The sequence below is a fragment of the Homarus americanus genome, unplaced genomic scaffold (assembly GCF_018991925.1).
Source record: "Homarus americanus isolate GMGI-L3 unplaced genomic scaffold, GMGI_Hamer_2.0 scaffold367, whole genome shotgun sequence".
In the NCBI taxonomy this organism is placed as follows: Eukaryota; Metazoa; Arthropoda; class Malacostraca; order Decapoda; family Nephropidae; genus Homarus; species Homarus americanus.
Window position 1 is genome coordinate 10,602,869 of NW_024743709.1, and position 12,351 is coordinate 10,615,219.

The 12,351-nt window shown below is 37.4% G+C and overlaps 1 non-coding gene across 1 annotated transcript; it reads right to left on the reverse strand.

Moving 5' to 3' along the window:
• Positions 1-11,988: 11,988 nt before the first annotated feature.
• Positions 11,989-12,062, reverse strand: Trnaa-cgc. Its single transcript has one exon. It is a non-coding gene; the product is annotated as a tRNA-Ala (tRNA).
• Positions 12,063-12,351: the final 289 nt, after the last annotated feature.

Below are 12,351 nucleotides of genomic sequence, written 5' to 3' on the forward strand. Positions count from 1 at the left end.
TGACCTTTGACCCAAGCTACGGTGTGTAACCTTACCTGACCTTTGACCCCTCATATGATTGTTGGTTAATTTCTCTCCGTAATTAATTTAGTTAGTTAACGCACTACACCTAACCAGCTGACAAGTTTCATTAAGCCCAACGAAAAACATTTCCGGGGATATACTATGCACACACACACACACACACACACACACACACACACACACACACACACACACACACACTAACACACTTACTCCTACAGACATGGGTTGGTAATACTCTATATCAGAAAGTTCCTCATCAAAGAATCAACTCCGCCCCTCACACAGTATTCACCGCCGCCCCTCACGCAGCCTCCACCTCCACCCCTCACACAGTCTTCACCGCCGCCCCTCACACAGCTTCCACCTCACTTCACCTGATGTTTTGTGACTTCCCTTCTCCAGAATTAAAGCAGCTCTCTCTCTCTCTCTCTCTCTCTCTCTCTCTCTCTCTCTCTCTCTCTCTCTCTCTCTCTCTCTCTCTCTCTCTCTCTCTCTCTCCAACCCACTTGCCAGCCATGTTTATATATATATATATATATATATATATATATATATATATATATATATATATATATATATATATATATATATATATATATATATATATATATATATATATATATATTGTCTCGTAATCTTATCGTCTTAAGTATACTGACCACAATCACGCGAGTAGTTGACCTCGAAGTGGAACCGTGACCTTAGGGCTCTTGCTGTCTTAGAGGGAATTAGTTTTTCCTTGGAAGATGTTTACTCTGTGGGAGTTTCTTGAGATAGATTCACATGTGGATGCAGTTTGTCAAGGGTCATCTTCTCTGGTACTAAGGATCAACCCTGAGTCCATCCCTCTTACCATAGGTCCATCTCAGTCCGCACACACACACTTATTTTATTAGGTGTCAGTAGAGAGGTGTGGGCTGTGACCTCTGATCTATCTTGACTATATTTAAATGGTTTCTTCCTCGCCTGATACCATGACAACATAGGAGGTTGTGTGTGCGTGTATGTGTATGTGTGTTGTGTGTTGGGGGTTTTATATGTGTGTGTGTACGTCTGTGTATGCCTGTGTATACAGTATGTCTGTTTTGAAGAATCATGGCCCGTGAGCTCTGAGTGCCAGCAGAGAATTTTTAGAAAGTAGGTCAAAGGCGATGATGATAGAGAGTACCGACCACTGACGGCCACTACTGCTGGTGACCATGTGTAAAGGGTACTAGTCAGCCGAGTTGGTTATAGAAGACAAAAAGATTACCTAAAGAATCTCCACCCCAGCTTATTAGGTTAGGGTGGTTAATGTTTAGGTAAAATAAGCTGAGGTGGAGATTTTTCAGGTGACCCGGAAAAAAAATCGTAGAGAATTTCCAAAGGTTAAAAATATGAGATTTAGAGTCAAGCGTCTTGATTTTGGCCAAGATATCTTTGAAAGAGATGTTCACACACACACACATACAATACTACTACTACTAATAATAATACGAATATAATAATTATACAAATGGTTGACCCTCGTATTCGAGGATGGCTGGCCCTAGGACTACCTAGGTGTAAACTTGTGTAAGGTGTAGAAGCTGTCGCCCACACAACAACCACACCCTACGTTAACAAGTTTTATGATCCAGTGTCAAGGAATCATATAAGAAGACCGGACAACTCACTAACTGCACTGGCCAACCATTACCCCAGAATGCGATCCGCAAATCGATTAAGATCCAGGTCCTCAATTACTGCTGGATAGACAGAGCCACACACACACACACACACACACACACACACACACACACACACACACACACACACAAACAAAAGCAATTAGCCTCTCGTCCATCGACTGAGGATTAATGAAAGAGTGGGTGCTAGTAGTGGGTGTTCTACCTGGCTCACCATGATGGCGCCACCCACCTTATGATGTCCCTAGTGGTGAAATACCGTCACCCATTCCTCACCCTGACATATTCATCCTCCTGACTTGTTGTGTGTTGAGAGAACCATTACGTACCGCCACAGTTTAAAATGCCTGTCTTTTAACCTTTTCTGTGCTATAATATTTATTTGCTCATATACGCATTAGTATACTCATCTCTACTCAGGGAAACTAACACGACAGATACTTCACGTCGATTTCATTCCATTTTGTTATGATTTGCATCTGGGGCGAATTTTTCAAGATTTGCCCACCTTTTACCCAGTCGTTTCACGTAGCTCTGCTCAAGAGAATCAGGATATAGGGGGGTCGGTTCATTGCTACCAAAGGAACTATCATACTAGGTCTCTCTCTCTCTCCATATTTATCCCATATATATCCTTCAATCATACTTTAAAAAAATTATCATACTACCAAATATCGATCAAATAATATTGCTCATATTACGTACTAATACATGTTGTGATAACTGTATTCTATGGTCTGATAATAACTCGAGTCAAAGAGGGTTACAGTGGAAAGAAATATTTAACCCTCTTATTTCCCCCAGCGAACAACTCCTTAAGATAAACTCATCTATAAATTTCCTATCGGCTCAGTGATAAGATCCACTGAAGTTCCCGCTAAAATATACTGTATACGAGAGGTCGAGGCTATCACAGAAAACGGAGCCTCTCGTGCGTGAATCAATGGCTCCTCCACTGTTTATATGGAGGAGCATGACGTCGTGAGGCATCCACATATGCGAAGGTAGATACAGGTGATAGAGGTGAGGGGATGACTGTACTCTCTCCCTCATGAGTTTAACCAACCGTAAGGAAAAACATTTATAATTAGTCATGAAATATATTCGTAACAAACTATGAATAATATTGAATCTAACCGTGAAAAATATTATTATCCAAAAAACGTGAAAATTGAAAGTTATCAACCATGAAGTATTGTAGTTACCAATTATATAATGAATTAATAACTAACCATGAACTCTATTAATAACCAGAAGAAAAATATAATTAATTATCCATGAAATATGTTAATTATGAAGATATTCGGGCCAAATATATTAGACGATTTATGTTACCTATTATTTTTTTTTTTTACTTTTTTCTTTCTACTTAAAACCTCCAAGAGATTTTGTAAAGTGTTAGTTGGCTGAAGAGTTACAGCGGTCGCCTGATGTTCTAACGCTCACTGATTTGCACCCAGGGAAGGCTAACCTCAGTCGACCCAGTTGTAAATGGATGGATACCTGAGTTTAGTTTTGGGGAAATGAAAGCTATCGAATATAACTTCGTGGTCACCATGCTGTGTCCACAAGGCTCCTAAAATACTGCTATAGGACCCATTATCACCTCCTCGCCTAAAAGCCATCATTGAGATTTTTTGTTTTATCTTAACTTCTTGGATTTTTGTTTGCTGTCACAATCACAAAATCAAAAATATTTCCCCCATCTCGTACAAGCAGCCAAGCGAAAATTTCCTCCAGACTGATTAAATTTCGAACTGAAAAAGAAAACGTTGGTTCAGAATAGTTGTTTTTTTCCTCCAGTAATATTTGCCCATCAACTTTCCGGAATCATAGTGGAGTCTTATATAATAAAAAAAGAAAGGTTGTCTGAACTCATTGGTTCAAATTAGCCTCCTTCCGGGTCTTGACATAATCCTCTTACGAAGGTGGGGATGGCTGGCGCTCTCTGCTGCGGGGGGGGGGGGAGATGACACAAGAAACAAGAAAAATTGGCTTATGCCTCATATGGCTAATACGTGATTAACCAAACAAACTAACACTTCCTCTTATGATTCAACACACGAATTAGACTAACAATTTTCGTCTTTTGTAACAGATAAACAAAAGTAAACATGACCATAAATATACACATGGAAAACATTCTGTCCATTTTTCCAAATATGTCTATCATATTTATTTATATAAACATAGGAAAAACAAACATTTCTGCTTCATAAACTGGAAGATACGAACATATATAACATGTATTCAGCAGCAGAGAGAATTAAATACATACACGCACACGCACAAGCATACAGACAGATGATGATTTGTATACAGTCCGACACATTTACATGCTGGTGTATGCAGTGTATGTTACTCACGCATACACAAGCAGGAGGTACATACCGTTACTCAAAAAACGAACACGCATTATGCAGTCAAACGCGCACACCCTGGTTTGTGTATGCATGTGGCAGTGAAGGTGAGTTTAAACTTTAATTTGCATTATTATAGAGTATACTGTGTACATAAGTATTAATACACACACACACACACACACACACACTCTCTCATACACACAAAACTAAAAACATACAGACAAATACATGGAAATCAACACACACCTCCAAACACCACAAACACTACACAGGAGCCCAAACACACTAACCTCCAACACCACATCCACATCACACACATACCTCCAAACATCACACACATACCTTCAAACATCACGCACATACCTCCTCCAAACATCACACTCATACCTCCAAACATCACACACATACCTCCAAAACATCACACACATACCTTCAAACATCACACACATACCTTCAAACATCACACACATACCTTCAAACATCACACACATACCTCCAAACATCACACACATACCTTCAAACATCACGCACATACCTCCAAACATGACGCACATACCTCCAAACATCACACTCATACCTCCAAACATCACACACATACCTTCAAACATCACACACATACCTTCAAACATCACACACATACCTCCAAACATCACACACATACCTCCAAACATCACACACATACCTCCAAGCAACACAAACAGACATATTCACACGCCACATGCACAACATAGGTACGCCTCCGAAATTAAATTCCCAGTAATATTTGTTGACGAAACTCATCACATTATTTTGGGGTGAACAATTACTCCTGGGAATCGTGTATCCGGAGTGGGACCGAGCTGAACAAACACGACCGGTATTAGGAAAAAAAAAACCAGAAACAATAATAATAAATAAATAAACTAGGTAATGTTTTATTAATGAGTTTTATCTTTATTTTAGATTTAACTTAAAGTGGATTATATTGTATTGTTTTTTTATGGAGTATTCTGTAGTGTTTTGTGTACATGGTTTGTTATGTGTGTGTGTGTGTGTGTGTGCGTGTGTGAAGGGTATAAGTATGTACGTATATGTATAAGTGTGTTTTCTGTTTTTGTGTACGTTTGTGTGTATGGAACGTGTATGGTTGTGTTTGTATGTATTTGTTTGCTTATAACTATATCATTTTGTGAGTATTTGTGTGTGTTCTTGTTTTTCTGTATATGTGTGTATATGGGAACCTGTCTATTGATAACACACTCCATAAACAACAGCCTAATGACCACTTTGGTTGAAATAAACACACATTCAAAATAAATGAAATCAGTAAAGCGACACTAATTACCTCACTCGCTTATCTTATTATGTAAACAAAGCAACACGTGTTCTGTAGCGACTCTGTTTTACTCACTGTTATTGTCGTTCACTATATGGGTGTTAAGGGCTTCACAAAGACAGACTCACTGGTCACTGTCTAGGGGAGAGTGCTACGGAAAAAGACATTCGCGACACAAAAAAAATATATATCAAATTATATATTTGTCAACCTAAAACAATGAACCCCTTAAGGACGATGGTTTAAACCTTTGAGGATAAGGGTTTAGATATTTATTATCAGGGTTTAAACCTTTGAGGATGATGGCTTAATTCTTAGAAAACGGGGGTTTAAAGCTGTGAGAACGATGGTTTAAACCCTTGGGAACGAGGGTTTAAACGTTTCAGGACGATGGCTTAACCCTTTTGTCGTCAAAGGTTTAAAATTTGACGAGATCATTACTTACTGCTGCGCCATGTTTGTTTATAAAACTATCTATGTACCTAATTCATCGTGACTCTTCTCGTTTTGGAACATACGAGAGGAACCACTTAAGGAAACCCTGACTTAGTGAGGCTGCTCTTCCTTGTGTTCACCTCAGCCCCAGGTCTCCATAAAACACGAGGCCTGGGGTGAGAATGTGGACAACACACCACCTCCATCCACCAGAGGAAAAACTTGTACTAAAAATTTCAATATTGCCTCTAAAAAACCCAGACGTATTACCCTGATATTAGAGATTTGTCTGAAACATTCTTACTGCGAAAGTTTTAGCGTCTTTATATTGTCTCCTTACTGTAGAGATTGCTTATGGTATAAACCTCGTGATTACTGAGGTATTTTAGAATTCTTGAAGTTATTGAAAGTTGTTATATTATTTGTTATCTGTTATTTTTCCGACGAAATATATAGTTTGACTTTCATGCCAATAACCTGTCAGCAGGTGGTAGTGAAGGATGATAGCTCGTGTGGTGTCTTCTCTTGGTACGGCCGCTTCCCTCGTGTTGCTCAAGAGAAAAATTATTTTAAAATACACTTTGATCTTACGAGATGCCTCCACTACATTTACTATTTTGGTCTATTTATTTTTCGTTTATTATCACTGCCACTTCATTCAGGGCTTCAACTTGACTTTGAAATTTACTCTCATACATAGATCAATCAATCAATCAACCAATCAACAATCAGTCAATCAATCAATCAATCCAATCGATCTGGGGTGCCACTTATGTGTGAGGATTGGTCACTATGACTCTTCCTTCATCTAAGTATATAAGACAACCAATGACCCCTGTCTTGTACATCATAGACATTAAGAAATGAAGCCAGAAGTTATACGGTGTGGCAAAAGTGTACAACATTGAACCACAAAATAAATGTAGATTTAGTCATAAGAGAACCATGATGTCTCGTCAAGTAATACTGAGTCGGCTGAACCCTGCAGGAATCCATCAATCACACAGACTTGTCCTTCACAACACATCCGGTTTAGCGAGCATCAGTCATCTCTCTGATTAAAATCCACCAAATCCCAAATCTGACGTGCTTACTGGTACATAAATATAGAAGATTTTTTAACCCCAATATAGAGTGGTTTGGTCCCAGGGTTGTGTTTAACCCGCTCATAAACACTAAAACTAATAGACGTTTTTTCTATGTTCGTGCTCATCTGATATTGGCAATTTATGGTTGGACGCATGTGTCGGGGAAATAATTCACCGGTGTTATTTTAGTGTGTATGTACGTCTGTTTATGGTTTTTATGTGTGTGTATTTATGTACGTATGAATTTAAATGTAAGTATATATATATTAATATGTATGTAGTTTTGTGTGTGTGTGTGTGAAGTACAGAGTGACTGGTTTACGTAGGCTTATATATATAAGCCTACGTAAACAAATATTCACCATAAGACTTAAGAAAATAAACATATTGATATAAACTTAGAAATAGGACCATAATATTGTGTTTACCTGAGCCCGTCACGCGAGGTGAACACAACTAATGACCCTCACGTCTTGCTCTAAAGCCTGAGACTAATTAAGAGGTTTAACACTAAGGTTACCTGCGCCCTTTTATACTCATCTTATATTTAATTCATTCAGGAGTTATAAATGAATATCTAACCAGCTATATTTACCTAAGTTGTGGTTGATACTTAATAATGGTGGTGAAGAGTGGTAGTCAAGGTTGAGCAGGAAATGGTAGATTGTTGAGGCTTAGTGGTGCATGGTTTACATTAGGTTAGGTTAGGTAATGCTTGGTTGGTTTGGTTAAGTTAAATTAAGGTGAGTTAGGCTAGATTTGGTTAGTTTAGGTTAGGTAATGCTTGGTTGGTTTGGTTAGGTTAGATCTGGTTAGGTTAGGTTAGGTAATGTTTGGTTGGTTTAGTGAAGTAAGTTAGGTAAAATTTGGTTAGTTTGTTAAGTAATACTTTATAAAAATAAAATCACCAAAAATTGAATAAGGGAAATACAGTTTTAAGATCATTATTTAATCAAGCTTAATGAATAGGCCAACATTTCTCCTGTGACCTTTGTAGGAAATTGAAGAATTATAATGGATTACGACAAATATTCCTCCCTCCTTTCTCTTAACGCTGAATCACTAGAATTTTTATCATACACATATGCTAATTTACAAGATATTATGGCAGAAATAATCTCTTCTTTTATTCTTTTTTATGTGGAGAATCATTTGTTTTTTTTTAAAGTTGTGAGTCACTTGAAATGTTGGTATAAATACACTCTTATGAACCTTGAATCGTGAGACATTTTTATATAAAGATCCTTACTAAATACACATTCAGAAACCAAGATAAATAGTAGTGTATTATCACCCCTTTCTGTGCAGGTGGAGGACACACACACACACACACACACACACACACACACACACACACACACACACACACACACACACACACACACACACACACACACACACACACACACACACACACACACACACACACACACAGAAGATGTCAGTGTGGGTGATGAAACACAGGTGCACTCTGACATCACTGTTTACTATGGATTCGTTATTGGCTGCCTATAGTTTGGTGTAGATAGCTGTAGACTTTATATTGATACTTGTAACTCTTAAGTTTTGTGGAAGTATATACTACTGTGCATCTTGACGAGCTGTTGTCTTTAAATTTAAAATGATTAAGGCAGGAGCCAAGTGTAGAAGTGACTGTTAGTTATTTAATAATATAACCAAAGGAATAAATATCCTAACAAGAGCTTGTAAATAAGTTAATATGTTTAAAGAAGAAGCAAGAGCAATCAAAAGTCTATTCTTATTTTTCACCTTTTATAGCTTTCTTGTGAAGGATCTTGTGATATTAATAATAATATTAATACTAATATTAATAAACGCTCGTAAAATTTGTTATTTTATCATTTTTTTAACAGCAAATAATTGGAAGGTCAACACTTGTCAATGACCAAAATTCCATTATTATTATTTTTTCGTATTATAAATTTGGTAACGTTTAAAGTTAAATTAATTGGTTAAAATAACATTGGTTATAAAAGGCAAATTTTATTCAGTATATATATATATATATATATATATATATATATATATATATATATATATATATATATATATATATATATATATATATATATATATATATATATATATATATATATATATATATAATATGAACAATATATGAACACCATGGCGGGGTTTCAGGGTTACATGATATATAGTGACGCGGCCCAACAAGCAGGAGGAAAGACTCATCATTAATTCTGCTGCCTAATCTGCTTTTTTCCCAGCAGTAATCACGCTAATTAGCAAAAAAATTTCGTTCATGGTGGAGGAATAACTGTGAGGTATTTTGTTCGTATATACTGTAAATATATGTAATGACTCAAATGGTACCATAACATTTCTAAAAGAGTTTATGCATTATTCAGAACGCGTGAATAAAAGTTACGCTCTAGAGTATAATGATCAGTCGATGAGTATAGTTAATTAGCCCAGGTAGTAAGGTGATTAAACCCTTTAAGAACGATAAAATAAACCTGAGTGAAATGACTTCATCCCCTTAGTATTTTGTCTTAACCTTTAGAACACTGGGATCTATTTCTTGAGTAAGATGACAATTTATTCAGAAGGTTAAGTCACTGTACTCAAGGAGCTGAAAGTGACCCCTTGTTCAGAATAGTTTTGAAACTTTTCATCAAGGTGAGGACACAGCTTAAGCACGGCCTCGGTCTTAAACAATTCACATTCACAATATCAGCAACCTCCTATGTTGTTTATTCTCGGGGTCCTCTATGTCCCCGCGCCTTGATGGTGTAATGGTAATTGTCAATCTTAAAACACCTCACCAACAGACTTGAGTTGTAATTACTTTCCGTCGTCATCCATCTTGACTGAGTGTGCAGCCTTAACACAAATAATATGCCAGTACACGGGTCCAATGGTACTAAGTTAAGACACACAGTAATCTGGCAACAATTCAAGTCAAAACGAAAAGAACAACCCCCCTCCCCCAAAAAATATATATATACTTTTATATATATATATATATATATACTATATATATATATATATATATATATATATATATATATATATATATATATTCTGAAAGAGACCGCGCACCTGTATCTGCCAGTGTTCATGTACTTGAGCTTCTGAGATTTTCATGGAAAATTTCACGAACATCCTTCAGTTGCATTACGAGATAATCTTCCGCAATACTCAAAGCCCCAAAGTCTTCTGAGAACTTGTTAAACTCGTTGCAGTGAATAACTGACTAACGACATGAACGAGTCGGTGTCACACCCTAGTGGTTCCACACATCCCAGCTGACCGTGATGGCTAGCAATCTTGTGCAGACAAATGCCGGTAATATAGATAATTATATTATTATGAGTCACATCTCCAGCCGAGGATGACACGCCTGGCAAGACGAAACAACCTCCATTAGGAGACTTTCATCACGGATAATATTCTTTCTCTTCACGTTATGAACCCATCTTGCCTCACGCGGGTCAATAACATTCATATCATATAATGTGCGGGTTCACTGAACCCATCACCCCTCATATATAAGTTAAAAAACGACAGCAATTGTCATGACTCACAAAATATAGCGAGACAACAGAATAAAAGAGATTTTTTTGTGCGTCGTAAAAAGATCGACCTCGTTAATATTTATCCGCTCACCAGCCAGGTCAGCCTTCCCTTATCCCTCCCTCAGGGTAAGAGGAGACTGAGAAAAATACGTCTAATTTTATCGTTCATAATTGTTTCACTGCACACCTTAGTAGTCACCTTGATTACTGGCTACTAAATCTCAACTTGGCAAGATTAGTGTAGACAACCACAAGGGTACACTGACGCTCAGGATGGCACCTTCAGTGATAGGCAGGCATATCTTACCTTATGTACGCGTTGCTCATATATGTAGAATTTGAATTTTATTACGTTTTAAAAATGTTAACTAATGTACGTAGTAAGATCTTACATAGGAATAATAGCATGTTTATATGTTGCAATATATCGTATATTATTTGTGCACTATATTATATTTGTAAAATAATGAATTATGTCATATGTACACTCGGTAAAAACAACTCTCTTTTAGGAGGCGTTCGACGAATTTGGAACTGAATAATCCTGTTGTCTCGCTAGGGTTGGTAGTCGTGATTGTGAGACATTTCCTGCCTATTATGGTTTGCTTAATTTAGTTATTTCATTCAAAATATAAAATTAGTTCGTTACAATATGACTGGTAAATAACACTGCCTCATGAGCCTTTAAGCAATATCATGTTTGTATAACGTCACCCGAATTTTGTCACACACACACACACACACACACACACACACACACACACAGCAATATAAAACAAGTGAATAACCCCATTACCTCGCATCCGGGGATTCATAAATATATAACAATTGGATGGGATTTCACTATATGTTTGTATTTGTGTAAATTAAAAAAACAATATACATAATTTGGCTTTTATAGGTCGTGAGATACACAACTGCGTTGATTATAAAATTGGTTCACAAACAGCCACTTGTATGTATTGACGTAAATGTACACACACACACACGCACACACACACACACACACACACACACACACACACACACACACACACACACACATATTTATTGAATTCTCTGATAAAAAGAATAAATAATGACTGAATATATATGATATCAATGCACAAAAGCTGTGAAATAATCGTCGCAGACAAATGCGATCAAATATACCTATGTTTGCGCCACCAGTCGGAAACACATGCATTTAATAATAATAATAATAATAATAATAATAATAATAATAATAATAGTAATAGTAATAATGATAATAATAATTGTTGCCCCTCGTATAACGAGGATGGCCGGCCCAAGGGCCACCTAGGCATGAATTTGTTTAAGGTGTAGAAGCTGTCGCCAACACAACAACCACACCCTAAGATAACGAGTTGTATGACCCATTGTCAAGGAATAGTCCGAGAAAACCGGACAACTGGCCAACTGCACTGGCTAACCATTTCCCCGGAACACGATCCGTAAATTGATTAACATCCAGGTTCCCAATTACTGCTGGGTAGACAGAGGCAAATGGCGTAAAGAAACTTGCCCATAGTTTCACCCTGCCCAGGAATCGAACCCGGGACCACTCGCTTGCGAGGCGAGCATGCTGACCATTACACCACAGGTCGCCGCCACATACACATAAACAAACAAGCACTTACATACACGCAAAAATATGTGTATGTGTTCAAATACACATATACAAACATTCCTGTATACACAAATACTGTACGTACAGCTCCGTTCAGAAGTTTGTTATACATCCACAGTGGAGGGCTCATAGCCCGTTGTACCCTTTCTGGACGGCAGGTCACTACGCTGAACCTCCCACCAACACACAGTGGAACTAACAACGGAACAGTTTTATTCGAACGAAGACTCATCCAAAAGAGATGGGAAGGATATTAATATATGCCA